The sequence below is a fragment of the Diceros bicornis genome, chromosome 3, assembly GCF_020826845.1.
Source record: "Diceros bicornis minor isolate mBicDic1 chromosome 3, mDicBic1.mat.cur, whole genome shotgun sequence".
NCBI classification, from domain to species: domain Eukaryota; kingdom Metazoa; phylum Chordata; class Mammalia; order Perissodactyla; family Rhinocerotidae; genus Diceros; species Diceros bicornis.
In genome coordinates this window covers 9,080,546-9,096,305 of record NC_080742.1, presented here as the reverse complement: position 1 = coordinate 9,096,305, position 15,760 = coordinate 9,080,546, and the positions used below count along the sequence as shown (strand labels likewise).

At 40.2% G+C, this 15,760-nt stretch overlaps 1 long non-coding RNA gene across 2 annotated transcripts; it reads left to right on the top strand.

Annotated features, from left to right (window-relative positions):
• The first annotated feature begins 6,683 nt into the window (after window positions 1-6,683).
• Window positions 6,684-9,693, top strand: LOC131392810 (uncharacterized). 2 transcript variants are annotated; one of them, XR_009215789.1, is made up of 4 exons: window positions 6,684-6,842; window positions 8,190-8,262; window positions 8,886-9,108; window positions 9,293-9,693. It is a non-coding gene; the product is annotated as an uncharacterized LOC131392810 (long non-coding RNA). The 2 variants fall into 2 exon arrangements; XR_009215790.1 differs by lacking the exon at window positions 8,886-9,108.
• The last annotated feature ends 6,067 nt before the right edge of the window (window positions 9,694-15,760 follow it).

The following is a 15,760-nucleotide window of genomic DNA, read 5'->3' as shown; positions in this document are numbered from 1 at the left end:
TACAACCAATAAATGCAGGAGAAATATTAAACATAGGAAATTACCATTGCGCAACTCTAATGATGTCCTTGACTTAGATGACTACCATGAATTCCTTATAGCTCTGCCTCTGCCACTGGATATTTCTCTCTCCACCATCCTATTTTTCTGTCTCCCCCCTTGCTTTCTCTATCACTCTTCATATCCCTACATCTCTCCATCTGAAGGTCCACAACTCTTTCTTTCTCTACTTCCTATTGTTCTCCATCCCTCTCTGCTTTTCTTTCTCTCTTCCAGCTCTGTCTCCTCCGTCTCTATTTCTCTTTATCTCTCTTCTTTCTTACTGTCTCTCTCCTTATCTCTATTTCTCTCTCTCCGTATCTATCTGCCTATCTCGACTATCTATCTTTCTTTTTCTATTTCTCTATTTCTATCTCTCTTATCTATGTTACACTCTATGTCTATCTCTACCTCTCTCTCCATTTCTTCCTGTGGTCATAACAGCTGCTTTAAATTCTCTGTTATCCCAACATCTGTGTCATTTCAGGATTGACTTCTGTTAATGACTTTTCCATATTGAGATATTAAGGTTTTCCTGGTTCTCCATATATTGAGTAATTTTGGGTTGTATCCTGCACATTTTGAATATTATGTTAGGGGCTCTATGCAGCTTTTAAATACTATGGAGAACGTTGGGTGTTTTGTTTGCAGGGAATTGACGCAGTTAGGGGTTGCAAGTTCTATCTGCTTTTGGTGGGCAGTTCCAATCAGTGCAGTTTTCAAAGCCTTGGCAGTGCTACTGAGATACCAAATCTGTACCCTTTTGTCACCACAGTGAGGCAGGTCAAGAGTGTTTGTAATGAGCTTCATGAGGGCACATACCTCTGTGTCAAGAGCACTTGGAGCCAAGCCTGGGTATTTTACATATACTTATGGGATGAAGTACCACATGTGTGTTTTGGAAGATTCTTATAAGTTGCTCAGTAAAATTGAATTATACAGTGTGTGTTCTTTCCATGGAAGATTAAAAGAAGCTGTGGGTGAACAACATTTTCATAGAGTCAGTCTGGGCTGGGACAGAGATGGGAAGCAGTGACTCTAATGCAAACCATTCCTCCTCACACAGGACTAAAATAGGAGTTGACAGTGGAGGAGGCGGAAGCCACACCAGGTGGACAAAGGGCCCAGGTCGTGTCCCTGGCCCTGAGCTGCTCTGTGCGCCCTGCAACTTCCCAGAGAGCAGCAGCCTCTCCTGCCAGGGCTGTGGCAGGGCTGGGCCAGGCGCAGGTTCCAGGGAAGCTGAGTGTAGCCCAGACACCTCAACCACAGCTTCACACCCTGCCTGCTCTTCCCACAGGCTCTGTGGCTGCCAGGAGCATGTGGTCTTCAGAGAACAGGGGGTTCTGACCCACTCTCCATGGTGCCAGCCTTTCAGCATTCCTTTCCCTACGAATGGTCTAGTCATGGGGCTCAGCCTGGGAGCCCAGCTCCCCCGGGCAGCCACTGATCTAATCCAATAAACAGTGAGCTGAGGGGAGATGGTCCTTCTCAGGACGGAGCTGCCAAAAAGGGACACTTTGGAGAGTTTGACACAAGACCTTGTAATTCTGTGAGGATGCATTGCTTTAAAAAACACGGAATTACAGCTCGAGTCCAAGCACTGCCACTTGGAGGATGTGTCCTTGGGAAAGTCTCTGTAAGTGGGAATAATAACGCTGACTCTGGATTCTTCATCCACCACGTGCCAGGGATTGTGCCAAGTTGTTTGTTTTTAAAATAGATACTGTGGAATTCGGTCTTAAGTACAGTTTAATTCTTATAATAATACTTCGAAGTAGTTATAATCAACCACAGTTGCTAGATGAGATCATCAGAATCTTAAAAAGTTTTGCCCACTCAGGGTCACTTAAGAAGTAACTAATGGAACACGGATTCAAATCCAAGTCTAACAAATTCCAAAACCCATGCCACTATCCACTCAATATATAGAATACAGTATACAAAGAGAATTGCTTTTTAAACTATAAAGTATAAAGGACCATGAGGAAAATTTCAGAAAGATTGCAGAAACTCAAGAATAACTCTCCCATGGCAGTAGGCAAAGAGCAGAAAATATTCTTCAAGAGCATTCATTCAATTAATAGTAGTACATCTCAAAAGGTAGTAGAAATTTCTTCCAATGCTTTTAATTTAAGAGTTGATCACCTTTTGTAAAAGTTAATTTTTTTAAGTCATACCAGAAATCATTGATCCATAAAATGATAACAAATACCCTTTACTGAATGTCAAACTTTGTACACATTTATTCCTTCCTTGCAAGAATAAAGTAGGTGTTACTGATCCCCATTTTGCAGATGAAACAGAGGATTAGGGAGGCTAAATAACTTGAGGCTGCCTGCGTAATATAGAGCACACCAGGAATTTGAACCAAGTCTGCCAGTCTCCAGGGCCTGTGCCCTAAGTAACCTGCTTGGCTGTTTGTGATTCTGGGGTTAATTTCTGTCCTCATTGGGCTGTTGCATTTGAATGCAAAATGTGATGTTGTTACACTTCCTATTTGTTTTCAATTCCCTGCTTCCTGCTTATACAGTATTTTGATTCCATTTAGTTACTTACACTATCTTCTAGCAGCCCCTCCTGGCTATTTTGAATTAATTTTGGTGTATGGAGGAGGTAAGGAACTAAATCCATTCCTTTGCCCATGGCTATCCAGTTGTCGCAGGACCATTGAGTTAACTGAGTATGTTTCTCAAAAACCAGTTGACCGTAACTATAAGGGTTTATTTCTGGACTCTCAGTTCTCTCTGTTGACCTGTGTGCTCTCTCTGCCCCAGGACCACACTGGCTTGATTCCTGTGATTTTATTTTTATGTGACTTTGAAATCAGGTCCTGTGAAGCCTTGCTGGAAAGGCCTGCCCTGCTGTCCCCTGAGACCTCGATTTTGTAAGGAATGAACCTTGTTAGACCCTCTGGGTCATGTGGCATCATCAGTCTCAACATCCAAATCACATTTTGGGGGCTCCCTCCCCCCACTGCTTTAGCAGGGTGACCTTGACAGTCCTCCATCTTTGTTCTTTTTCAAAATTATTTTGGCTATTCTAGGTCTTTTGTGTTTTCATGTAAATTTCAGGATGCGCTTGTTAATTTTTGCCCCCAAAGCCTGGTGCATTGAATTTATAGCTCAATTTGGGAAGTATTGCCAGCATGACAATACTGAATCTTCTAATCCATGAAGATGGACTCCCTCTGCATTTATTTAGATGTTCTTTAATTTTTCTCTGCATTGTCTTATAGTTTTCAGCATATAAGTGTTGTTCTTCTTTTGTTAAATTAATTCCTAAGTATTTTTCTCTTTTTGGTCCTATTGTGAATGTAATTGTTTTTTTACTTCCATTTGCAAATTGTTCATTGCTCATGTATAGAAATACAGTTGGTGTTTTGTATATTGGATATTTGTAGCTTGAGATTTTGCTAAACTTGTTTACTAGTTCAAGTTTTAGTTTTATAGGTTTGTGGATTCCATGGAATTTTCTACATACAGAAGCTTGTCATCTGTGGACAAAGATTGTTTTAGTTTTCCTTTTCAATCTGCTGGACATCTTTAATTTTTTGTTTTTTTCTTATTGCAGTGCCTAGAACCTCTAATATAATGTTGAACAGAAGTGGCGAGAGCAGAAGTTCCATTTTATTTCTAGTATGTGGAGGTTTTTATCATGAATGGGCATTGGATTTTTCAAATGCTTTGTATGCATCTACTGAGATCATCATGTGGTTTTTGTCCTATATTAAGTTAATATGGTGTATGACATTAATTGATTTTTGGATGTGAAATCAAGGGTTTATGTCTGGGATAAATCCCACTTGGTCACGTTTGTAATCCTCTATGTATGTTTCTGGATTCAATTTGCTAATATTTACTTGAGCGTTATTCTATTTATGCTCATGATTTTTGTACCTTTTGTTCTCTGGATCTCTTATTATATTTTTGGCTTTGATATCAGGGTAATGCTGGTCTCATAGAACACACTGGGAAGAATTCCCAACTCCTCTATTTTCTGGATGAATCCTTCTTGTGAAGAATCAATATTATTCCTTATTTAAATGTTTGATAGATTCTCCGAAACCATCTGGGCCAGGGATTTTCTTTGTGGGAAGATTTTTAATGACTAATTCATCTTATTATGTATTAGTCTATTCAGATTTTTTACTTATTCTTTAGCCCCTTTTGGTAATTTACGCCTTTCTGGGAATTCATTGATTCTTCTAAATTATCTAGTGTGTTAACATAAATTACTTATACTGCTCCCTTATAGTCCTTTTTTAATTTTTAATTTCTGTAGGATGGTAGTGATGTTCTTTTTTTTTTTTCCTTGATTTTGATAATTTGTGTCTTGCCCCTTCCTTCTTGGTAATTCTAGCTTGAAATTTGTCAAATTTGTTTATATTTTCAAAGAACTGACTTTTGTTTTCATTGGTTTTTCTCTCTTGTTTTTCCTTTCAATTATTTCCACTCCAATTTTTATTATTTCCTTTATTCTGCTTTGGCTAGGTTTAGCTTGCTCTTCTTTTTAACGATTAATTTAGATCTTCCTTTTTTTTTTTTTATGCAGGCAATTAAAGCCATAAATTTCCCCATAGGCATTGCTTTAGTGACATCTTATAAATTTTTAAGTATTGTGTTTTAATGCATTCCTTGGTTTTCAGCAGGTTGTCTATGATGTGTCTACATGTGGATTTCTTTGTATATTTTCTCTTTAGTATTTGTTTAGCTTATTAGATGTATAGATTAATATTTATCAACAAATTTGGGTATTTTTTGCCATTATTTCTTCAAACATTTTCTCTGGTAATTCTTTTTCCCACTTCTCTTTTTCTGAGAGTCCCATTACATGTATTGGTATGCTTGATGTTCTCTCATAGGTCTCTGAGCTCTGTTCAACTTTCGTTCAGTCTTTTGTCTCTCTGTTGTTTAGATTGGATAATTTCCAATCCTCTAACTACAAGTTTACAGATTGTGTCTTCTTCCAACTTGAATATTCTCTTAACCCTTTGTAGTGAATATTTTACTTCAATCATTATACATTTCAACTCCAGATTTTACATTTAATCTGTTTATTTTGTAACTTATCTACTTCTTAGGAATCTATATTTGTTCCTTTTTTGTTCTCATACTTTCCTTTAATTCTTTAAACATAGTTTTCTGTATTTGTTTGAACATATTTTTAATAGCTGCTTTGAAGCCTTTGATACATAAAATATCTGGATACATTCAGAGATAGCTCGTATTGAATTGTGAGTTTCTTTATTTCTATTAAGAAGAGTCACATTTTTCAGATTCTTTGCCTGTCTTCTAATATTTTATTGAAAATTATTTTGTTGAAAATATATTTTAGCAACTCTAGATTCTGGTTTTTCCCCCATAAGGTTGCTGTTATTGCTGTTTGTTCCCTTGGAAAATTGCCTGAGCTAAATCTGTGAAGTTATATCCACTGCAAGGTGTGGCAGATGATGGCTCAGTTTATTTTACTTTTTAGTTCACTTATATGTAAGCCTAGCTCCATAGTGGTCTCTCCTGTGTCTGCACAGCTTAGTGGTAGCCAGTGATTGGACAGAGATTGTGCTCAAGCGCCTTGATTAAGACTCTCATCCTCTGCCAGGTGGACATGTGTATGTATTGGGAGCACATTCAAATTTCAGGCTATCTTGAGTCTTCCTCAGCTTGTACTCTTTGTGGAGTCCCTTCACATCTCCTCTGCGTATGCTCACATCCTCAGGGTGGACCAGGAGTCTTTGGCTAGCTCAGCTCTTTTGTGTCTCCACTAAGCATGCACACAGCTTAGGCCAAGCATATGCTTGCTGCAGCCATGACCACAACTACAAACCAGCAGAGCCTCTGGCCCTTCCTGCTTGTACACCACTGAGTTTGTCTGTTGTCCATCACACTCTCCCTACCCCAAATCAATTGAGCTCCCCTCAGCTGTGTAATATTTATGCCAGTCCTCATGGCCTGGCCTAACCTTGAAGAAGCTTCATGCCCATTGAGCTGGGTGTTTGGAGGTGGGGGAGGAATGAGAGCAGCTCCAGGCAAGAACACCACTGTTGTTGCCAGAGTTCTGCAGTTTTTCAAGCATAAGGAGTTCTCAGATTGTTGTATGCCTTTGATCATTCCCCAAGTGCTGAAATGGTTAGATTCGTTCATCGAGTCCATCTTTATTGCTGCTTTTCAATAGAGAATTTTTTGTGTGTGTGAGGAAGATCAGCCCTGTGCTAACATCCGATGCCAATCCTCCTCTTTTTTGCTGAGGAAAATGGGCCCTGGGCTAACATCCGTGCCCATCTTCCTTCACTTTATATGGCATGCCGCCACAGCATGGCTTAACAAGCGATGCGGTGGTGCATGCCCAGGATCCGAACTCACGAACCCCGGGCCGCCACCGAAGCAGAATGTGCGCACCTAACCACTGCGCCACCAGGCCGGCCCGTCAATAGAGAGTTTTTTACCTCCTCGCTTGACCAGAGCCAGAAGGCCTTGCTAGATAGCATTCACTTTTACATTATGTAAAGCAGACATATTACTATGTTTTAACTAAAAGTTTGGCTTTATTTAGGATTATCAAATAACTCTAAGACATGTCAGCTTATTGTGGCTCCAGTGCCGTTAGCTGCCAGGTGGAAAGTGAGCCCAGAAACAGGAAGACTTGGTATGACCATCTTCCTCAGACTCCTCTCAAAGTGAGAAGGCAGTTAAACCACCCCAGTGTCTCTACGATTTATAGCAGTTTCAAAGGCCGGAAAGTGAAGCCTTCCAACAACTATACCTTTCTCTATCACGGCAAACAGATCCTGAACGACATGACACCAGGTGAGGTTAAGATGTGGGACACCATCTTTTCTTAGGCTTGTCGGCCATTCTTTCTCCTGCAACAGGTTTGTTCTTGGCTGTGATCCAGGCAGACGTTCTCATAAGACACAATGTCCCTCCTGAAGTGTGTTATCTGATGAGAGGAGAGCACCAGGGAGGCAGGCTGCTTCTGTGTGTGTGTAGCTCATATCCCCAACCTGCTACCTTGGTCTTCTCCATGCTCCGTTTTTATCTCCCTTCCCTGATTATGAGGGTAACGCGTGCTTTTTATAAAAATGTGTAAAGACAAAAATAAAAGTTCACCTGTCCTTCACACTACTCAGCAACATCGGTGTGACAGTTCAGTTTCTTTCCTTCTAGTTTGTGTGTGTAATTTACATGATTGTGATCACACTGCCCGTATTATTTATACCCTGTTTTAAAAATTAAAAAAGATTGGTTTCAGTTTATTGTAGAAATTTTGGAATATCCAGAAATGTATGTAAGCTATCTAGTTATTCACTTCTAGTCTTTCTGATTTATATTTAGTGTTTTATTTTTATCTACTATGATCTTACAGTATATACAGTTTTCTTTATTAAATATTTGCTTTTACTTTATAGCATATGCATTTTCCATGTCGTTAAAAATTATCAATATAATTTTAAGTGGATGTAAGATATTTCATGGAAATATAATTATTATTTAACTTTTCTTCTACTCTCAGACATGTAGACTTTTTCCTAATTTTTAGAGGGAAAATCTACATAATGGAAAACAAGTATTATTATTTCCACAGGGATATATCCTAAGAAAATAATTCCAGTGTGGAATGACTGGGTCAAATGCACGAATAAGATAAGGCTCACGAGGCAGTGCCCAGAATGGCTGTAGCAGTGGTCGCTTGCTACAGTGCACGAGAGTGACCATCTGGCATCGCCCGTGGTGTTAGGAAGCCCTCACAGCTCTCTCAGTCACTGGGGACAGCGACTTTGATAATGTGTAGATTAAATTATTTGTACCAAAGCTCGAAGTTATTTGCAGTTAAAAAACAAATGCAAGCTTGTCAGCAAAGAGAAATAGCAGTGGATAATAATTCTTGGTCTCTATGAATATTTTTAGACATAAATACGTGAATCCATTTTGACAGATTAGTGTGAGTGATAGATCCTATTTTAAAGGCTTTCTTCCTACTAGAAATGATGTAAAACTTTATTTTACAGTTAGGTTCCTTAACCTAAATCTCTTGAGGATGAAATGTAAATCTCTCATTTAAAATGTTATACGTATACGTTGTAATTTTAAAGAAATCTTTGTTACTTTAATGGAATGTGATGCTTTTTCTCCTTCCCCATCCCCACCATGCAGGATCTGAAGAAGCTGAAGGAAAGCAGCACGGTGAAAAACCACCTCTAGAACTATGAGGACTACTTTTGTTAAAGTAAGTCTTCGAAAATGTAACTGTAACAACAATGAAATTAAACATGGAGCATTTTCGTTGAGTAGATTCCAAGTAAAATTCAAAGAATAGGAGTGTGAGTGAATAGCCAGATTTGCCCTATTTACATTTATTTATTAGTCACATTTTATTAATGTAACATTTCTTAACATTTTCTGAGTAGGTATAAATTTCTGAAGTAGGAAAAATACCTCAGAGTTCCAAATTTCTAAAGAATGAGCATGAGTTCATTATTGCTGAGTTAGCCAGAGTGTCTCTGTGTCAGACGTTGTTTATTCACAAACCCTAACTTACATGTGCTGTGCGGGCCACAGTCCTGTGAGATGTGGTCCTGTTATTGTCTCCATTCACACCTGAGGCCAGTGAGACTAGAGAGGGTGAGTAACTTGTCCCAGGTCACACAGGGAGCAAGTGGCAGAGCCGGGACTCAGGCCCCCCAGTCTGGTTCCAGCGTCCGCTCCAGCCCTGCGCTGGAATGTCTCTCCAGTGTTCTGGAGCTTCCGAGATGAAGGATGTGATCCAGTCAGAGCAGCAGCTCTTGATGAGCCTCAAGGTGGGCACATTGTTAAATCCCTTCAGATCAGCAAAGGATATTTCATCCTCAGAGATACAAGGAAGTAAACCGGAAGTAAATCATAGTAGCAGCAAGTCTGCCTGATTATTCAGTCACAGAAGGGAAAAGGAGTGGATGGATCTGGGGTCCTTGGGAAGCAGAGGCGGCCAGAGTCGTGGTGACCGGAGGCCCCGTGTCTGCATCAGAAGCACCCAACATGCTTCAGCTCCTTCTTTCCACAACAGTGGTTGGACATGAAGCAAAAATGTGGGCATGTGAATAGCAGATCCTTTTCTAAATGCCTTAGATAAATTCTTGTGTGGCCACAGCCATGGTCCTGTGAGTGTCTGTAACACAGCTCATCTGCAGTGCACAGAGATTGTTATAAAGACATAAGGCAAATGGAGCATTTTGCCTTTACACCACATCTCAGATAGTTTTGTGTTCTCTCTTTTCTAGTGTGAAAACCCCTCATTGAAAGTCACTTGGAGGAAAAGAAGGACAGGAGATGGGGTCTCCCTACTGAAGGTTGAAGTGGTGACATCCACTGCTGACTTCACTAACGGCTGATAAAGAATTTATTTACTGTAACACCTCACAGACACTGTACCACAGCCGCATACATCTAGTAGCCTGCCTGTGGCTGCTAAGATAACGGAATGATCCGTCTTGTATTCCGAGACTGAGTCTGATCTGTTAACGAAGAGGTGCAGAAAAGTCTTGTGCTGTATTCCTTGTCTCAGATTTCCTTTGTATTTCTTTTTTTAACACTCTATATTTCCCTCGTGTTTTTTAACTCATGGACATGTGCTCTTTGTACTATTTTAAAGGTAACAAAATCCAACATATCAAAAATATTATTTTTATTTTTCTTGTTTTGCATTAGGTATTTGGAAGAAAGTGTTGGAATTACTAAAGGGGACAAGGAGGGATTGTGAATAAATATAAAAGTTCACGAGATGTTTGGTATTACTTTTAGCATGAAATAGTATCTTTCTCCTAAAGTATGGTTCTGAAATGGTCTAGTACTCCTACTTTGAACCCACACTATGAAACCATTGCCATCATGTTCCCTTTGAGTTTAGCTAATAAGAATTAAAATCAATTAAATTATATGGTGAGCTATATTTTTCAAACATGAAAATTCATCTCTATGCTTTATAGGAAGGCAGCATGTCTATTGGTTTTATTTCATTATTCATTGAGCACTCAGGAGAAACTCAACTGTGTGTAGTGAGAATGGTGCTGGTTTGGGTGGAAACTGGCCATTTGTGCAGATCACATCAACTCCATGTGTTCTCGGTCTAAGAATGGGCCAAATGACAGAAAGGCAACTGGAAGGCTCCCTGGGAGACTGGATCCCGACCGGGAAGACCTTCCTGTGGAGGAGAGGGGGCAAGGAAGAGCTCCAAGGTCTGCCTTGGGACTAAACCTCAGGAGCTCAGTGGTGTTATCAGAGTTAGAATGTCCTGTCTCAGGAGTGGAGTCGCAGATACACCAAGCCCACAGATGATGCCTAAGCAGGGCGTCAGTGTGTTAATTTAACCTGAGAAAGAGCTCTCATCCGGACACACTGGGCTCAACCGGTAGATGCAGCCAATCCTCGTAGGAAGACAATGCTCACCCAGAAGCTGGCTCTCAGAGCACAGACCAAGAAGAATGAAGTGTATTATTTGAAAGTGCCGTGAAGTCAGACTGTGAAAGCCTAAAGCGTTGATCTTAACAGCGAGAGCTCTGCTTCCCCCTGGGACTGGAAAGGTTGAGTCTGTGTGCCTGGGCACCCACTCTGTACCATGCTTAAGTGGGTGGCGGTGGGGACATTTGCTCTTTATACTCACATTGCTGTACAGCCCTCTTCTAATTGAGCCCAGTCACACTTTCATCTGATGTTAATGTTCCCTATTAAGCCTTGCTCACCTTGACTCTGACTCATTAGAGGGACTTATGTGATTCAGTATATGACATTCAGTTACTCGATTGAACTCAAGGCCTCTTTATCTCTGTGTTCTTGTGAGGGAAAAAGCACATCACTGTTGCCCACATCTACAGTCCATCCATGTTACTAGGTTCATGGGCACAGATCTGTGTCACCCTCTCTACACTGAGAAAATGAAACCAAAGTGTACCAGCCTCAGTAAATCAAACACCATGGATGAGCACAGATACTTGGTGGACTGTTAGCATTATCTTAGTGCCCCAAGATGCCCTGTCTGCTCTTTCCTTCAGAACAGGGTCATGAGAGTGGATGGAGATGCAGCTTCTGAACAGTTCTGGGCATGAGATTCCCAACCAACACTGTAGGTAATTGGGGTAACTTTGTATATAAAAAGCTGAGAACCCCCTACCCACAGCCTAAGGGTATGTTTGATAGCAATTGTGTGTGTAGATGGATATTTTCCTCCCATTAGCTGTGGCCTTTTGAATGTGAGCAAAGTTGGTTGTGGTTTAACTGTCCTTAATTTATCTTATGACACCCTAGCCACTGCTTGCACAGCCCCAACCAGTACGGGTCTATTTGAGTTTGAGCATTTTCCTGGAATCAACCGCATTTGACAGAACAGGTAAACAAAGGAAACCTGAGAAAAGAACACACCATCAGCCACACCAGCGCCTTCCCACCACCCAGGCTGTCTCCTGCACCACCACCTGTGCTCTCCCTCTCTGTACCGTCTGATTCAGGACAGCCCAGGCCTAGTGTGGAAAGAAGTTGCTAAGACGTTTGAAGTCACACAAGTCACTGCCTAGTAGTGCCTGGCAGTGAAGTCAGTGGCACAAAACTTTCACAGATTTGCAAGTTTCTCCTCTTTGCTTCCATGTTTTCCCTATGCAGAAATAGTTCCAAGTCTCTAAGTAGAGACCCAGGTATTTGGCCTAATAGAATCTGATCAAATTCATGAGAATCAAGGAATAGATCTAATTAAATTTAATCTTTCTGGTATCTGGTGAGTCTTATTTTGTTTCCAAATGGCAGCCTCTACTTGGTTTCCAAAAGAACGTGTTTCACAGAAACTGAAGCTGATTGTACAGAAATAAACAAAAATTTTTCCCAATTTTAAATGAGATATTGTTTATTTTTAATATATAAATGTTTTTACTTTTAAAAGATTAGTTGAAGAAAATACAAAAATATACAATCTCTTATAATTTTTTCACCCTCCTACCATACTTTGGACTTCTTGTTTTATGCTTATCTCTGTAGAAATACATAGACTCATATAAATGTGTGTCACACCTGTTCATATTATTACTCAATAGAAAACATGGTCAAAGGAAATGAACAAATATTTCACAGAAAAAGAAATATAGACTTACAGTATATGAAAAGATACTTCTCACTCTTAGTAAGAGAAAAGCAAATTACAACCGTGATGAGAGACTATTTTCACCTGTCAGATTAGAAAGTCCTGAGGCGCACTCCTGGCATTCACCGACACTGTGGTAGAAGTACAAAACGGTGCTCTATCGCAGACGAGTTGGCAACACCTATCAAAATGACCAATATGGACGTTCAAAATGACAGAAAACATTGTTGTAAATTTCAACATTTCTTTTAAGAGCAAAAGATTGGAAATGAGCCAATGGTCTATCACAGAGAACAGATTTTATAAAGTGCTGCACATTCACCAGTGAAATATCATGCAGCCATCTACGTAGCCCTCTATCCTGACATAAAGTGAGCTCTAGGATGTTTAAGGGAAAAGAGAAGTGCAGAATACTGTGTATTGTTTTCTACCTCTGTGTAAGAAGGCAGGAAATGAGCATATGTATACAGGCATATATATTTATATATGTACATTCATATTTACATAAATAAAAACTGGAAGGATGCACGAGAAACAAAAGTATGACCTCTAAGAAGTTGGGAGGGATAGACAGTGGCTGAAGCAAGATCTCTTAATGGATTTTTTAGAGTTTTCTGATTTTTGAACTACATGAAGTTATTATCTAACGGTTTTTCCACAGTCATGCTACACATATGATTTTTTCAACAATGCTTTCTGACTAATTTTCCATCTCTTTAAACAATCTACAATTTTTAAAGATGCATAGTAGGCCATCATATGACATCCTTTAGTTTATTTTTTAGTTTCTTTTGGGCATTTGGTTAATTTGGTGCTGCTATAAATGGTGCTACAGTGAATAAACATCCTTGCACATAAATCTTGGTACATTCCTTTCGTTTCCTCAGGAAATGGATGGGTGGAGTGGTGAGAACACTCTCCGGGTTGCAGCAGGTTCTCACATGTGTAATGGGCTCTGTGATGTCTCCTCACTGCATGTGATCTGGGACACAGGGCTGGAGCCCAGGAGCTCTTTCAGTCACTTGCTGGCCTCCACCCCAAGCACATTAGAATTACTGAAGGAAGTTTTTAAAGCCCGATGCCTGGCCTGTGATGAAGTCTTGGCCTCATTGCTTTTAAAGGCTCCCAAGAGGAGAGCCCCTAGGATAATGGATAGAGCAGCAGGTCTTGAGTTAGGGAGGCCTGGAGTCATGTGGACTAGGGCACAACTCCGCGTTTAATCTGGGCATATTTCTTAGCCTCTCTGGGCCCTAGTCTTCTCTTCAGTGAGATGAGCGTGATACCCGTGTGTGGAACAGTGAGAGCATTAGACATAGAGCACACAAAATGCCTAGCAGAATTCCCGGTGCTCACTAAGTGGTAGGTACTAGCTGTTATCCACACAAAGCAAAAGACAGCAAACAAGCAAATATAACCAAACGTTTAGAACATGATAGAGACCATGCATTTTCCCAGATAAGATTTCATGGCTATCAAAAATGTTGAGTTTCTAGCCTTTTAGGTGAACTGTATCATCTTGGTATAGTATCACTGGTTATCTCTTATTGCTCAGAATTTCTAATGGCAGTTATATGGGACTTTGATTAATATAAAGGGGAAAATCAAATATTACTTAATCGTGACCTGCTTGATTGACAGAAAGCCTTCAAAAATGAAGTCTCTGTGGGAAAGAATTCCAAAACAGTAGAGAGAATTTAAAATGGGGAAATTTTGAGAATTGTTGCCTTGAAGTTTCCCTTTGTTATAATTGATAAGTGCCTGAAGACTCTAGTTCTATAAAGACTATTGAGACATGAATGCTTTTATGTGGAATTGTGTAAATCCTTGCCCAATTTTTCCATTGCACACCTGTGGATACAACCTGTTGTTCTATACTCATTTCATCCAACCAGGTGCCATGGACTTAAATCACAGAAGTCCTATTGGTGTGTGAGAGGTCAGCATATAAAAGTCTTCCCAGCATGAAAATTATAATGCATATTGACATGACTCCTGAACTGTAGGAACAGCATAGGAGCAAGGAGAGGAAGTGTGGACAGGTCAAGTTCTCTTCACCAGCTCTTAGCCCAATAAGGGAGGAAATTTTCCTGTTTTAATTGAAACTAGAGTAACCTGTTTCGACTCTAATAACAAACAATGTAGAAGTTAACAGTAGACAGAGCTCCTGCAGCCAGGCTGCTTGGGTTCAAATCTCACTTCTGTTTCTTATCAGCAATCTAACGAAGGGCACATTCTTTATCCCCTCTTTCCCTGTCTCCCCATCTATAAAACAGAGATAATTGCACATATCTCATATGTTTCTTGTGAGACTGAAATAAGTTAACATGTACTTAGACCAGCACCAGTAAACACTATCCCAGCATTTGGTACTATTACTTCATTTGGATGTTAATCATTGGATTTGTAAATCACACTAAAAACCTGATATTTTTTTATTTGAATACTGTCCTCTAAAGCTGGGTAAATTTAGGCAATGATACATGGTCAAGAACAAATGACACAGCTAGTTAAAACAAGACCAAGGAGCTGAGGCTCAAACTATGGGGTGTTAAGTATGAGCTCTGGGCCAGTATTTCTCCCTCCACACCACATGGCAGTCATGCTGTGGTGGAAAAGTACTGGACCTAAAAGGATGTATAACCTACCTCCTACCTCATAAATTCACCTGGACCCAGCAGAGTCTTCCACAGGTGATTCTGAGGACCTCCAGGTACATTCAGTCTAGGGGAGGAGCTGGGGTGTCAGAATGGTGCACCCAGAGAGCACCGTCAATGGGCCTGCTCTGCTCGAGACTCTCAGTCCATATCATTAGCAGCCCCTGAAAAAGCAGTTGCAAATCTAGGAAACACATGCACAGAATAAAGTAGGATTTCCATAGCGTTGATAAAAAAAGGGAGCAATGATAGTGATAACAGCGTATATACATGAGGAGAAAACAGATGCACCCACAAGTCCTTAAGAAAGTTCTCACTGACTTCTTTGAGGATGCTTTTAGCAAAGAAGCAGTGCATGTTTTGTTTTGTTTTGTTTTTCCCAGTTGAAACTGTGTGAAGTGAAGGCCACATGATATTGGGTAACAATATACTGGCTCTGAGTTCAGAGAGATCTGGCTTTAAATGACTATTACTTACAAAACAGTGACCTTGAGCAGAGAACTTAATTTCTCCAATATCTACACTGTGCGCTATAATTGTGCCTACCTCCAGGGGCTATTAGAGGTTTACTGGGTTTGCCTGGTACATAGCAGAAACTCAGCGTCCCTATTCTGCCCACAGCTAACGTCTCTGTAGGGAAATAAGAATATAAATGACTGTCTGTGTTTTTGTTTTGTGTAGTATCTACTATTTGAAAATAGAACTGGCAACAGTGGATGCTAATGCTGTTGAGGACTTGCAAGTGCCAGGCATTATTAACTCATCTAATCCACACAACTCCAGGAGTCAGGGCGCTGTAACTCCATTTTACAGATGAGGAAGTTATTTGAACAGAGAGTTCAAATAGCTTGCCTGAGGTAACATAGATCCTAATACCAAAACCAGGTTTCAAACCCAGGCACTTAGGTTTCACACTCCAGGGACTTAACCCCTCCATCCTAATGCCTCTTGGTGTTAGTGCAAGTCTCATG